Raw genomic sequence first — 16,338 nt, forward strand, 5'->3', positions numbered from 1 at the left:
AAATACTAATGGGTAGCCATGAAGAATAGTCCATAAAACTTTTTCTGTTTTCTCACATTCAATCAGTCATTCCTGGTCCATTTTAGTCTTTTGAATAACATGAGATATGATTTTGATGACATGTCTTGCCCTCAAACTACTTATGTACATAAGAACAAAAGTTCATATATCTTTGGTTAAAATGTAACAATATATTATCTAAAACTCAACAAATTTTATGTTTCAATCTAACCTACCTTTCAAATTCTAATTCATTTGTACCAATGATATTCTTTTAGAATGTCAATTTTTCCCTTTTTTGAAAAAGATTTATCTATTTATTATTCACACAGCATTCTGCCTGCATGTATGACTACACACCAGAAGAGAACATCAGATCTCATTGTAGATAGTTATGAGACACCATGTGTTTGCTGGAAATTGAACTCAGGATCTTTGGAAGAACAACCAGTACTCCTACTCTCTTTATCTTTCTTTCTTTCTTTCTTTCTTCCCTTCTTCTTTCGTTCCCCCTCCCTTCATCCTTTCTTCTTTCTTTCTCTTTCTTTCTTTTTTTGCTAGATAAATATTTTATCATTTCTTTTATTGTTTGTTTTTAGTTTTTATTTTATTTTTATTACAAATTTATTCACTTTATATCCCAGCTGTAACCCCCTCCTCCATCCCCTTCCAACCCCACCCTCCCTCCCTCTTCTTCTCCTATGCCCTCCCCCAGTCCAATGATAGGGGAGGTCCTCCACGCCTTCCATCTGACCCTAGGCTAACAGGTCTCATCAGGACTGGCTTCATTGTCTTCCTCTGTGGATTGGTAAGGTTGCTTCCCCTTCAGATTGAGATGATCAAAGAAGTAGCCACTGAGTTCATATCAAAGACTGCCCCTGTTCCTATTACTGGGGAACCCATTGGGCACTGAGCTGTAATGGACTTCATCTGTGCAGGGGTTCTAGGTTATCTCCATGCATAGTCCTTGTTTGGAGTATCAGTCTCAGAAAAGACCCCTGTACCCAGATATTTTGGTTCTGTTGCTCTTCTTGTGGAGCGCCTGTCTCCTCCAGGTCTTTCTATCTCCCCCTTCTTTCATAAGATTCTGCCCAAAGTTTGGCTATAAAGTTCAGCATGTTTTGATACCCTGCTGGGTAGAGTCTTTCAGAGGTCCTCTGTATTAGGCTCCTGTCCTTTTCCCCGTTTTCTCCGTGTTCTAATGTCCATCCCGTTTGCCTTTCTTTTTTTTTCTTTTTTTTTTTAATTTTTCATCAATTACACTTTATTCAATCTGCATCCCCCCATAAGCCCCTCCCTCCTCCCTCTGCATGCATGCCACTCCCCAAGTCCACTGATAGGGGAGGTTCTCCTCTCCTTTCTGATCTTAGTCTATCAGTTCACATCAAAAGTGGCTGCATTGTCCTCTACTATGGCCTGGTAAGGCTGCTCCCCCCAGGGGGAGGTGATCAAAGAGCAGGCCAATCAGATTATGTCAGAGGCAGTCCCTCTTCACATTACTATGTAACCCAATTGGACTCTGAACTGCCCTGGGCTACATCTGTGCAGGGGTTCTGGGTTATCTCTATGAATAGTCCTTGGTTGGAGTATGAGTCTCTGGGAAGTTCCCTGTGTTCAAATTTTCTGGTTCTGTTGCTCTCCTTGTGGAGACCCTGTCCTCTCCAGCTCTTACTATTTCCCAGTTCTTACCTAAAATTCTATTCACTCTGCCCAACAGTTGCCCATCAGGCTCAGCATCTGCTTTGATAGTCTGTAGGGCAGAGGCTTTCAGAGGTCCTCTGTGGTAGGTTCCTAGGTTGTTTCCTGTTTTCTTCTTCTTCTGATGTCCGTCCTCTTTGCCTTTCCAGATGCGGATTGGACATTTTAGATGAAGATTGAGCATCTTATCCAGGGTCCTCCTTCTTGATTAGCTTCCTTAGGTGTACAGATTTTAGTATGATTATTTTATATTATATGTCTAATATCTACTTATAAGTGAGTATATACCATGTGTGTCATTCTGCTTCTGGGATACCTCACTCATGATGATCCTTTCTAGATCCCACCATTTGCTTGCAAATTTCATGATTTCCTTGTTTTTAATTGCTGAGTAGTATTCCATTGTGTAAATATACCACAGTTTCTGTATCCATTCCTCAACTGAGGGACACCTGGGTTGTTTCCAGCTTTTGGATACTATGAATAAAGCTACTACAAACATGGTTGAGCAAATGTCCTTATTGTATACTTGAACATCTTTTGGATATATGCCTAGGAGTGGTATAGCTGGATCTTGAGGTAACACTTTTCCTAATTGTCTGAGAGTGCTAGATTGATTTCCAAAGTGGTTGTACAAGTTTACATTACCACCAGCCATGGAGGAGGGTTCTCCTTTCTCCACATCCTCTCCAGCATGTGTTGTCACTTGAGTTTTTGATCTTAGCCATTCTGATGGGTATAAGGTGAAATCTCAGGATTGTTTTGATTTGCATTTCCCTGATGACTAAGGATGTTGAGCATTTCTTTAAGTGTTTCTTTGCCAATCTGTGTTCCTCTATGAAAATTCTCTGTTTAGCTCTGTGCCTCATTTTTAATTGGATTGCTTGATCTGTTGCTGTTTAACTTCTTGAGTTCTTTATATATTCTGGATATTAGTCCTCTGTCAGATAAAGAGTTGGTGAAGAACCTTTCCCAGTCTGTAGGCTGTCATTTTGTTTTGATGACAGTGTCCTTTGCTTTATGGAAGCTTTTCAGTTTCATGAGGTCCCATTTATTGATTGTTGCTGTTAGAGCCTGTGCTGTTGGTGTTCTGTTCAGGAAGTTGTCTCCTATGCCAATGAGGTCAAGGCTCTTCCCTACTTTTCATTTAACAGGTTTAGTGTGTCTGGTTTTATGTTGAGATCTTTGATCCACTTGGACTTCAGTTTTGTGTAGGGTGATAAGTATGGATGTATTTGCATTTTCTACATGAAGACATCCACTTAGACCAGCACCATTTGTTGAAGATGCTATCATTTTTCCATTGTATGGTTTTGGCTTCTTTGTCAAAAATCAAAGGTCCAAAATTGTGGGGGTTTATTTCAGGGTCTTCTATTTGATTCCATTGATCCACCATTTTGTTTTTATGTCAGTACCATGCAGTTTTTATTACTGTTGCTCTATAGTACAGCTTGAAATCAGGGATGGAGATACCTCCAAAAGATCTTTTATTGTAGAGGAGTGTTTTAGGGATTCTGGGTTTCTTGTTATTCCATATGAAGTTGAGAATTTTTTTTCATGGTCTGTGAAGAATTGTGTTGATAATTTGATTTGAAATGCATTGAATATTTTGATTGCTTTTGGTAAGATGGCCATTTTTACTATGTTAATCTTGCCAATCCATGAGCATTGGAGATCTTTCCATCTTCTGATATCTTCTTCTATTTCTTTCTTCAGAGACGTGAAGTTGTTTTCACACAAGTCTTTGACTTGCTTGGTTAGAGTTACACTAAGGTACTTTATGTCTCTGTGGCTATTGTGAAGTATATTTTCCTAACCTAATTTCTTTCTCAGCCCTTTTGTCTTTTGTATCCTGGAGGGCTACTGATTTTTTTTTTTTTGAGGTGATTTTGTATCCGGCCAGTTTGCTGAAGGTGTTTATCAGCTATAGGAATTCTCTGGTAGCATTTTTGGGGTCACTTAGGTATACTATTATATTATCTGTATAATATCTATATTATATTAAATAGTGATACGTTGACTTCTTCCTTTCCAATTTGTATCACTTTGATCTCCTTTAATTTTCTTATTGCCTCTAGCAAGGACTTCAAGTACTATATTGAAGAGGTATGGAGAGATTGGGCAGCCTTGCCTTGTCCCTGACTTCAGTGGGATGACTTTAGTTTCTCTCCATTTACTTTGATGTTGGCTATAGGCTTGCTGTATATTGCCTTTACTATGTTTAGGTATGTGCCTTGTATCCCTGAACTCACCAGGACTTTAAACATGAATGGGTGTTGGATTTTATCAAATGCTTTTCAGCATCTAAGGAGATTATCATGTGTTTTTTTCCTTTCAGTTTGTTTATATGGTGGATTACATTGATGGATTTCCATATATTGAACCACCCCTGCATACCTGGGATAAATCCTGCTTGGTCGTAGTGGATGATATCTTTGATGTGTTCTTGGATTCAGTTTATGAGTATTTTGTGGATTATTTTTGCATCAATGTTCATAAAGGAGATTGGCCTGAAATTCTCTTTTTTTGTTGGGTCTTGTGTGGTTTAGTATCAAGGTGACTGTGGCTTCATAGGATGAGTTTGGTAATGTTCCTTCTGTTTTTATTTTGTGGAATAGTTTGAAGAGAATTGGCGTTTGCTCTTCTTTGAAGGTCTGGTAGAATTCTGTGCTGAAACAATCTTGCCCTGGGCTTTTTTTGGTTGGGAGACTTTCGATGACTGCTTCTATTTCTGTGGGGTTTCCTCTCACCTGGGCAACACAACTGCTGCTGTTTTAGGGCTCCGAGTTCTGTCTCTTGTTTGCTGTACCATCACTGCTGTCCTGCTCCTCAGACACGGTGTCCTCCTTGTACCACCATCTTAGATCTCCCTCTAGCCAGTGCTCTTAACCTCTGAGCAGTCTCTCCATTTTTCCAAAAAATGTCTATTTTAATATTATTTCCTTTTTCATCTTGTTATTTTCATTCAATTCTTCATACTGTCATGCCTTCTCACTTACTTTTTAAATATTGACTAATTATTTTGAAAACTTTTCTCAATTTGAGTCTCTAGGATATATATTCATACCTTGATTTAATTTGTGTTTTTCCAGATAGGCTAGATAATGCTGTTATTAATTTTTGCTGTCTGGTTGAAGTTTCATCTGGTCTTTTCCACTCTAATCTTAGTATTTCTCCCAACCTTGAAACTCCTCCTGTTAGAAAACTAACCTCTAATAAAATAAAATCATCCTTATTTTATTTACTCGGTGTTACAATATATACAAAAGAGTGTATATTAGATCCTCTGAACCTGTATAAAAAGAATGCTTATGTTAAAAGCAAAATAAATGTGTTTGTATTTGTTTGTAACAAATACAAAATAAATGTATTTGTTATTTGTTAAGAGGTAATTTTCTTTACCTCTTATTATTTGTTTTTAGGGTAGTTCATCTTCTGGTTTTATTATCAGTGCTCAGTTGACTTCTCCTGGGTGACATCCTTCTTAAAGAGCTACTGATGGAGTTCTTGTTTCTGGAGTAGAGTTGGCTATCTTGTGGTTTAACTGAGTTTTGCTGGACTGGTTGACATATCTATGTTCAGATGGAGAGAGGAGTAGCATGGGCTGCTACATGGAATCTGTTTTATGTAATTTTCAGCTGTTAGACTGTTGACAAGGGCAGTAAGGTGAGGCACTATAGTGTGTTTTTAGCATCCATTAGTGCAGATGGTTGGCTTTATAGAAGCAAAAGTTTGTCTGTAATCAGGAATATACAATTTTTTTTTTTTTTACAAATTTGATATAAAATGGACTTACCACCCTTCTGTCTTGTTTAGCAGCTGAAATCACAGAGCAGGTAAATTTTATGAAGTGGAAGAGAAGTGGACTCTACATTTTGGGAGAGGCTATAAAAGTTTATATTACAAGGCACATGGAAACAGAAAGAAGTGAAGAACTACAATCTTCAGTCCAACAGGGGTTCCTTGAGTCTTCTGAAGAAAGACTGTGGTTTAAAAACAACATCAAGCACAAAAAAAATAAAATAGAAAATTTTGTATGTTAATGTCCATAGGTGCTCATAAAAAATTGTGTGAAGAAGCACATATAAATTACAGGTTATTTTGATGCCTGTGTGTGTTTGGGGAGGGCTTTCTTCATTACTGTTTTATGTTCTCAATTTTGCAACACAGGTACCAACAGAGTCATGTGCCAGTTGAACATTTTGAAAGATAGACAGCCAAGAAAAGACCATTTTCCACTATAATATCTGTACAAAATAAAAATAAGTCACCACTATTTTAAATACACTAGTATTTAAATTTAAAAGGCCTCATAGTGGCAACTGCGTGGGATTCTTGGAGAGCAGGAAACTCTGGTATTCAAGCATTGGCTTTGGCCGCACTGTTTGAAAACTTGCCTGGCATTGATGTAGATGCTTTCTGTAATACAGTTTAACTGTAGGAATATTTTTAGAACACCAGTACATCCAGAGGCTTGTAAAGACATTCCTTTATGTCCTGAGTAAAATCCAGTTTAACCGTGTGAAAATTAATCAGTAGGTTTTCTCCATTGTTTTGCCATATGCTTGGTGTTCAAAGCAACCCATATACTCTCAGCTTGAGTCCAAACTAAAGCAGCTTAGTCACAGTTGTTCTCTCTATCCAAATTAACTCCGTTCTAAGTATTCTCCTCAAAAGTCTGTCAAAGCCAAGTTAGAGAATAGCAGCTTCACTATCAGGCATCACCTTGGGATCTTCTGATGCAGCCCAGGCCCAAAGTTGCAACCTGAGATAACCTACAACCTCCTATTCATTAGCCCATCATCACATCTCATCTGTTGAGGAGAAATAAGTGTCTTTACTGGAACGTGGCCTTGCCTCCTCACTCGCCAGTGATAACTTAGTAAAGATCCTTCCCTACGCATTTTGTACACATTGGTCTGAGACATTTCACAATGATCCACACCATCTTGGTGTATTGCTTTTATCTGCTGGTTTGTTTTATTCTTGCTGGTGAGTTCTCTGCTGATTCTAGAAAAGAGGGAGAGGACACTGGTGGAATAATACTCTTTATAGAGGTGTGAGTAGAAACTATGGCAATCCTCAGGGGTATAAACTCAGGAAGACTTTAGAATACTTGTGGACTAGAGAATGAATGTTACCTGTTGTATTTTATTTTATTATTTACTATTTATATATATTTTAGTAAAAATGCGGTTATTCCTAAACAGCTGTATAACCAAATCACCACACAGAGACTGGGATTTACTTAATTAACCTAGAGCACAATGCTGGGCAATAGTTATTCCATCCTAAACCTCCAAGCCCACTTAGTTTCCTACCATTCAGACTTTACCCATTATACTTGCTTTTTTTAGTGATATCTTAGGTCTGGTCCATCTCTCCACATCGTTCTAAGACCTCTCCTCCAGCCTCTCTCTCCCAGCTCTGCTCTTCCTCCTCCTTTGCCTCCCACTCCTTCCTGTCCTCCGGCTCCTCCTTTCTCCCTCCTACTCCTTCCTCTCCATTGCTCAACACTGTGGTTGGTTGTTTTATTTTCTCATGTTTACATAAAGTTGAGACAGGTGATGCGTAGAAAAAGTATCACAATGGAATGTCCGAATAGAAACCAGAGAATGAGAGAGAGAAATCCGCGTTTGAATGAAGAAGGGTTAAGGTGTATATATTCCAAAAGAACATTATACCAACAGTTACCAGAAAACCAGAGCACGATAGCCACAGGGCAGGATGAGGGGAAGTCATCAAAGGTAGGAGTTGCCAGAACGCAGCCACTGCCCCAAACTGGCATAGATGGGATGCAAATAAAGATGGCAGGTTAGGGAGACTGTACATCATGCATTTCCAAGACAGGATGGAATTGGAGTTGGTGTGTTTCTGAGGGAATGGAGGATGCTGTGGAAAATCTACAATGCAACAGTAGCCAAAGACCCAAGGAACCCTGTATTTTGGACCTTGGAATTATAACAAACAGAATTCAAATAACAACTGTCCCTGGGGTGTGGTAGAGGAATAGGAAGAACCTAGAGAGAGAGGCTGCAAACAAAAGCCTTTAGGAAATACTTGAGAAGTCCACTCCATAGAATTCAGCACCATGCAAACATACAATCTGAAACAGAAGACATGTATTCTGCACTGCAACCCAGTATAGAAGAGGTTTTTTTGTACTCTCTAGTGTAGTTGCTGGTGCTATGATAGGGAGGTAGCTCAAGAAGGGTTCTTAATTTTATTTTATTATTTATTTTGTTTTTATTATTGCTTACATTTTATTAACTCTGTATCCCAGCTGTATCCCGCTCCTTCATTCCCTCCCAATCCCACACTCTCTCCATCATCTCCTCCCTGCCCCTTTCCAAGTCTACTGATTGGAGAGGATCTCCTCCCCTTTCATCTGATCCTGTTTTATCAGGTATCTTCAGGACTGGCTGCAAAGTCCTCCTCTGTGGCTTAGCAGGACTGCTCCTCCCTTGGGGGTGGGGAGGTCAAAGAGCCTGCCATTGAGTTCATGTCAGAAATAGTCCCTGTTCCCCTTACTATAGGAAAACAATTGGTTACTGAGCTACCACAGGCTTCATCCAAGCAGAGGTTCTAGGTTATATACATATATGGTCCTTGGTGGAGTGTCAGTCTCAGAAAAGACCCCTGTGCCATGATATATTTGATCCTTGTGGAGCTCCTATCCTTTCCACATCATACAAACTCCCCCTTCATTCATATGATTCCCTGCACTCTGCTGAATGTTTGGTTATGAGTCTTAGTATCTGCTTTGATACACTGATAGGTAGTTTTTTTCAGAGGCCCTCTGAGATAGGCTCCCGTCTTGTTATTTGTTTTCTCCTATATCCAATGCACCTCCCATTTGTCTTTCTAAGTGAGGATTGATCATCTTACCATGGGTCCTCTTTCTTGTTTATCTTCTTTAGGTGTATAGATTTCATTATGTTTATCATATCTTTTAGGACTATATGAGTGAGTATATACCATGTGTGTCTTTCTCCTTCTGGGATACCTCACTCAGAATGATCTTTTCTAGATCCCACCATTTGCCTGCAAATTTCATGATTTCCTTGTTTTTGATTGCTGAGTAGTATTCCATTGTGTAAAAATACCACAATTTCTGTATCCATTCCTTCGCTGATGGACATCTGGGTTGTTTCCAGGTTCTGGCTACTACAAGTAAAGCTACTACAAACATGGTTGAGCAAATGTCCTCGTTGTATACTTGAGCAAATTTTGGGTATATGCCTAGGAGTGGTATAGCTGGATCTTGAGGAATCAGTATTCCTAATTATCTAAGAAAGCGCCAGATTGACTTCCAAAGTGGTTGTACCAGTTTACATTCTAGCAATGGAGGAGGGTTCCCCTTTTCCACAACCTCTCCAGCATGTGTTGTCATTTGAGTTTTTGATTTTAGCCATTTTGATGGGTGTACGGTGAAATCTCAGGGTCGTTTTGATTTGCACCTCCCTGATGGCTAAGGATGTTGAGCATCTCTTTAAGTGTTTCTCTGCCATTCTATATTCCTCTACAGAGAATTTTCTGTTTAGCCACATACCCCATTTTTTAAATTGGATTACTTGATTTATTGCTTTTTAACTTCTTTAGTTCTTTATATATGCTGGATATCAGCCCTCTGTCAGATATAGGGTTGGTGAAGTTCCTTTCCCAGTCTATAAGCTGTCGTTTTGTTGTGACGACAGTGTCTTTTGCTTTACAGAAGCTTTTCAGTTTCATAAGGTCCCATTTATTGATTGTTGCTGTTAGAGCCTGTGCTATTGGTGTTCTGTTCAGGAAGTTGTCTCCTGTGCCAATGAGTTCTAGACTCTTCCTCACTTTTTCTTCTAACCGATTTAGAATATCTGGTTTTATGTTGAGGTTTTTGATCCACTTGGACTTTAGTTTTGTACCCATCAAGAAGGGTTCTAATGCCTTGCTCTACTGCCAAGAGTATCAGAAGCCATCATTTTTCTATCCTTGAGTCCTCAAAGCTATTGATTTTCACTGGCTTAGCCAGCTATCTCACCCTGGGAACAAATGTGGGTCTGAGAAACATTGAAAAAGGTTAAGGACATATGATGATGTGGAGGAAAATGCACTCAGTGTTACAGGGGAATTGGGGGAAGCACTTATTCTCACAAGTATAGTTCAACATCTGTAGTATCATGCTGCTGTTCTCATTGTACATGCATCTTATTTATAAAGTGAGTAGTTATTGGTACTGGGGAGTGTATCCCCGAGTGTGCAATCCATATGAAATAAAGGACAAATTGAGTCCATCTAGTCCACTTTCTGTTAGTCTGCTCAAGATGCTATACCAAAATACCATGAGTTGAGTGGCAGGTGATGGCTTGCTTCCCTGAACATAAGACATTCTGTTATATCCTATGTAGTAGAAGAGGGCAAGGGATTTATCCCAGATCTTTTTAAATGAGACTAACCCCCTCTTTGATTATTTCCAGCCATCCCACTGCCTAATAAGCACTGTGATTCCGGAAATCAGAATTTCAACATATGAAGTTTAGGGAAACACAAGCATTCAGACTACAGCACTGGTGGCCATTGTGCCCCCCCCAAATGCCAAATTCAAAACTTCCATTTGTTATATTTATAACTTCAAAAACCTCTTCATTTTGTTATACTCATACCACCCAAGTGTGTATTGGTGAGTATTTAAGAAACCAGCATATACTGCTTTAACTCTGAACACCTTCATGATTTGGGGGAACCATTGACTAAACAGGGTAAGACCTCAAAAAGACATTACTCTAGCCATTTAGTGAGACTGTCAACAGTCTTACTAAACTGTGGCCATTGATCTTGTTCAACACATGAAGTGAATTTTGAATTAGTGTTGATAGGTTTTTGTCATTGAGAAGTTGTAATTGTTCCTAATTTATCACTATAAAGCAGTAGCTGTTGCACTCAGGTCTGTCATTTCACTACCAACATTAATTTTCTGTTCTATTAACATTATGCAGAAGGAAGTTAAATTAACTTAACAACAATGCCCATAATTGTCTGACTTTTAAAAAATGTCTTCACATAAGACAAAGGAGAGACAAGGAACAAATAATACCAAGGTTATTTGATAAAGCATCAAAGAATACTATTACTTTACATTCAGGCAAATTATATAGTATTCGTGTGTGTGTGTGTGTGTGTGTGTGTGTGTGTCTTAAAGAAAATTAAACCACTTAGTCTGTCAATGCTCCCTACAAAAGCCAAAAACTAACAAACACCTCAGTACTAGGTTCAAGAAACCTTTAGCATGGGTGTTCATAGTAGGCCAAGTGATGTCCAAAACTATATAGATTATCAATGCGGTTCATGTGTGCCTCTCAGGGGCTGAGACTCTGGTTTCTACAGTTCCAGAAAATAAGATGTGAGCTGCTAAGTGAGGGGATCAATTAAACAGTCCTAAAAAGCTGCAACAGCTATGAAGCACAGACTTTACCAGCATGGTAAGATATGCATAAAAGTGCAATGAATTGACACTCACAGGTTGGTAGCCGCTACCAATAGCTGTCTAATTGGACTGAAGGCCCACTGTTGGTGGCTACCAACAGCTGTCTAATTGGACTTAAGGCCCACTGTTGGTGGCTACCAACAGCTGTCTAATTGGACTGAAGGCCCACTCAAAGAAAAAAAGAAAGAAAGAAAAGATTATGGGCTTTCCATCTCAAAGAACCTACTTCTGCCACTTTGCTTTACCAGAATAATACCTTATTACATTATAAGGCTTGTCCTTATAACTACAGACAATTGTAGTCATAAACCCTCCTCAAAAAGTCTCTCTTTACAGCCAGCGGTAACCATCCCAGAAAACCATGCTTGGATACAATCTAGAGGCGAACAAGTTCTAGGCAATCTCAGCCACAATTGCTGTACCTGCATCACAACTCTGCATGTATGGCTCAGGGAACATCAAAGAAGAAAGGGTGGACTATAAGAGCCAGAATACCAGGAACTCAGCTGCGGAACAGTTTCTCCCAGAAGTGGCTGCAAAACCAAGACTGTCCATTAATATTAATGGATACCTTAACATAAAAGGGAGAAATTTTCTTGGAGTCTCACCCCTAGACAAAGAATTTCAGGCAACTAATGACTTCTGGGAGAACAATTAGCCTCTCCCAGAGATGGTTTTTCTTAATGGTTGTCCAAAGCAGAGTAGCCAGCCTTGAAACCATAAACACACTACAAAAATGGAAGCACTAGGTTGAATTTATGTGTATTCGTGCATATGAATACATACATGTACATATGTATGTGACAATATTAATCAAAGAAAAAAAAGGCTATCAGCTTGAGAAATGGAAGAAAACATGGGAGGGGTTCAAGGGAGAGAACCTGGGAGGGTCTGGAGGAAAGAAGAAAATGATGTAATTCTATTTTAATTGAAAGCATATTTTAAGTAAATACTCACTTGTTCTCTTAATTTCTTTTTTAATGATTTATTTGGATTTCATGTACATTGGTGTTTTGCCTGAATAAACAGAACTCTGTGAGTTGCCATATGGGTGGTGGGAATTGAACCCAGGTCCTCTGGAAGAGCAGCCAGTGCTTTTAACCACTGAGACATCTCGTCTCTCTAGTCCCCATCTTTTTTCCTTCTAAGCTTATTTGAAATCATGTCTTTATTTTATGTGACTAAGATTACATTTTAAAGTGTTTTGTGTATTCTTATAATAAGACATTAATCTTTGTGAAATAATTTATCTTGTAAATTTTCTTGTTTGTTTTACTGAAAGAACTAATAATGTGTTTGAAGATTTAACGGGAGGTATGGACAGAGAAGAGGGCCTTCATACTTCATAGCTGGGTATGATTAATGATTCCATTCCTTCTTAAGTAGTGTACATAGCACACCACAGAACTATGAAAGCTAGCCCATAGAGTTAAAGGTCCCAGATCAGTACAAGCTTGATTCAGCTATGTTCTATGACTCAACCATAGAGTGTCTCCAGCAATAGAGGCTTACCACCAAGTTCTGGAGGGTAATCAAGAGCATCAGCAGTAGTGTGTAGTGTGTAGTATTTGTGGGTCTATGAGATCTCACCAACTAAGAAAAAAGTCAAAAGAAGTAACCTATTCCTGTCCCTGGGTTTTGTTGTTGTTGTTGTTATCCTATGTTGTTTAATGGGCATTGTTGCATTATAGATGAACTCCATTCTCTGTCATGTTTGCGCTCCCTCTCCATTAGTGTGTTTCCATATGACTTGTTTTAAGGATCTTTAATGTTAGCTATCTCTCCTGTATTCTCTTCTCTACCCTGCCCTTCCCTTCTCACTTCAATTTAACCCATCCTGTTCCATTATTCCCTTTTAACCTTTCATATAAGTGTGTTCTAACTTCCCTCACTTAAATTCCATCCCTGAGGCTATTTACTAATTTCCTGAAAACTTTGGGCATTCTAAATGAAATACATATTCAAAGATTTAAAGCTAACATCCATATTTGAGAGAGAAAACATGTAATTGCACTGAATCTGTGGGTTGCTTTGGTAGGGTGGCCCTTTTCACTGTATTAATCCTGCCAATCCATGAGCATGGGTGGTCTTTCCATCCTAGTATGTTCTTCAATTTCTCTTTTTAGTGTCTAAATGATTTTATTACATATGTCTTGCATTTCCTTGGTTAGATTCACTCCAATATTTGAGTCAACTGTGAATGACATTGTTTTTACTTTCTATTTAAATCTCAACCTTGTGCCATTGCCTCAGATATATAGTGGACTTTGGAGCACTAGACCAATGTGTGCTCTTCTGATGTCCACACTGATTAATTGTTCTTCTGCCGTTTGCTGTGCTTGTCTTAATTAGCTTAGAAAAAGAGCCTTGCATATTGGGGATCCCAGGGCCCAGGCTTTTACACTGTAAACACTCACAACACAGTTGAGCAACCTCTATGCAAGGCTGACAATACAGAAAGTCTCACCACTCCCTTGTCTCTGTCTCTCCATCGCTTCATCTCTCTCACTAGGCTCTGACTTTTCGATGCTGTCTCCATCACAGCAATTCTCGCACTGTGGCTCTGGAAATCATATATGTGGCTCTGGATTGGTCCTAAGGAAATCAGTCTTTCCACCTTTATGAACAGGAACTATAAAAGAAAGAATGCTCTGGAACTGAGTAAAGAAGAAAATGAATGCTTAAATTAGGAAAGGAAAATGAAAGGGAGTCTGGCTGTCAGTCTATGGGAATGCTGATGGCTCATGTTCTCTGCAGAATGGTGTGTGGGAAGGACCAGAACCCACAGGGACACCTGGCTTTCCTTCAGCTCATAGGACCTTCAAAGACAAAGCACCACTTACTGCAGTAGGGGTCAAAACTGGATGAAAAGAAATATGTCATTTAGGGAGGAACAAGGAGAGTCAAAGCAATTACTTTTCTCTGATAGAAAAATCTTCATTCAAGTCACCTATTGACTATTACCCTTAATAATGTTATTAGTCTAATTCTTAATATGCTTAGTTTTTGAAGCATGAGAAATCACATAGAAAGCCAACATGTAACAGAGTATGAGTCAGAGTTTGAATATATTTTAAAATTTGTTGTACAAAAAACCAAAAAGTTAAGATTATGAGAAATTTTATGTTTATAACATTTTTCACAAAATTGAAGACATATGGTAAACCCTGCCACACACACACACACACACACACACACACACACACACACACACCATGTACACATACACACCACATGCAAACACATTACAAACACACACTCATGCATACACACCATACACACTCATCACAGACACACATACCACATACTACATACATACTACATGCACACACATGTATATATACCATACAAACACAGACATACACACACACACAATATAATCACAGTTCCTCTGTGGTTGAAGAAAAAACCACTTTGGAAATCAATCTGGCGCTTTCTCAGACAATTAGGAATAGTGCTTCCACAAGATCCAGCTATACCACTCCTAGGCATATATCCAAAAGATGCTCAAATATACAACAAGGACATTTCTCAACCATGTTTGTAGCAGCTTTATTCGTAGTAGCCAGAAGCTGGAAACAACCCAGATGTCCATCAAAGGAGGAATGAATACGAAATTGTGGTACTTTTACACAATGGAATACTACTCAGCAACTAAAAACAAGGAAATCATGGAATTTGCAGGCAAATGGTGGGATCTAGAAAAGACTATCCTGAGTGAGGTATTCCAGAAGCAGAAAGACACACATGGTATATACACACTTATATAGTCCTATAAGATAGGATAAACCTACTAAAATATGTGCACCTAAAGAAGATAAACAAGAAAGAGGACACAGGGTAAGATGATCAATCCTCACTTAGAAAGACAAATGGGATGGACATAGGAAGTAGGAAAAAACAAGAAACCGGACAGGAGCCTACCACAGAGGGCTGCCGAAAGACTCTACCTACCAGCGTATCAAAGCAGATGCTGAGACTCATAACCAAGCCTTCGGTAGAGTGCAGGGAATCGTATGATAAAAGGGGGAGTTAATATGACTGGAAGAGGACAGAAGCTCCACAAGGACAAAATATATCAGGGCACAGGGGTCCTCTATGAGACTGTTTCTCCAACCAAGGACCATGTATGGATATAACCTAGAATTCCTGCTTGGATGTAGCCCATAGTAACTCATTATTCATGAGAGTTTTTCCTAGTAAGGGGAACAGGAACTATTTTGACATGTACTCAAGGACTGGTTCCTTTGCCTCTGCCCGCCCCCTGAGGGAGGACCAGCCTTGCTTGGCCACAGAGGAGGACATTGCAGCCAGTCCTGAAGATACCTGATAAAACAGGGTCAGATGGAAGGGGAGGAGGACCTCCCTTATCAGTGGACTTGGAAAGGGGCAGGGAGATGAGGGAAGGAGGGTGGCATTGGGAAGGAATGAGAGAGGGGGCTACGGCTGTGATACAAAGTAAATAAGCTGTGATTAATATTAAAAAAATAAAAATTAATTTTATAGAAAGAAGCATCTCATGTGGCAATTTTCAATTTTGCTTTTTGCTACATGTTTAGCTCACAGACAGGACAACAGAACTTTACACTTCAGGTTCTTCTTTTGTTTGGTATCACTATCAGTTAAAGTAGTAAGAAACCTGACTATGAAGGTCTAATATGGGCAGAAAAGTGAATACGTGTTCATAGTTCCATTCAAAAACAACCTTCATATAGACATGTCCCAGACTTCAGATATTTTCCCATGATCCTGTAACATTTTAACATTATATTCATAATATATAATAAAGTTAACAGAGAAAACTATGCCCCAAAGTAATGTTTATCTTTATACGTTTCTAGTAGATTTTTTAAAAAATAAGTTTTTCTTTTCTGTACATATCGTATGCATATATAAATAGTAATGACATCAAATATTTTTTATTTGAGATAAGTGAAGGCTCTGAAATAACAAGACAGACATAAAATATTTAACAGTTCCATGATGGAAGTCTCAGGAGTGGCTGGCCTATGGTCCATTCCGAACATACCAAACTGTGCTACTACCTGTGGATTTCTTTATGTCTCGCTCCTCAGTAATATTTTTTGATGCCAAATGAATGCCTCCATTACAGAAAATTCAGTATTTTATGGTGCCTGTGCTGACTGGGAACAATAGGACTAAACCAAAAATACAGA

At 38.9% G+C, this 16,338-nt stretch overlaps 1 long non-coding RNA gene across 2 annotated transcripts in view; it reads right to left on the minus strand.

The window, feature by feature from the left end:
- Positions 1 to 16,338, minus strand: part of LOC132653116 (uncharacterized) — a 92,015-nt gene that overhangs the window by 25,594 nt on the left and 50,083 nt on the right. The window lies entirely within an intron of this gene.

The sequence above is a fragment of the Meriones unguiculatus genome, chromosome 3, assembly GCF_030254825.1.
Source record: "Meriones unguiculatus strain TT.TT164.6M chromosome 3, Bangor_MerUng_6.1, whole genome shotgun sequence".
Taxonomy (NCBI): Eukaryota; Metazoa; Chordata; class Mammalia; order Rodentia; family Muridae; genus Meriones; species Meriones unguiculatus.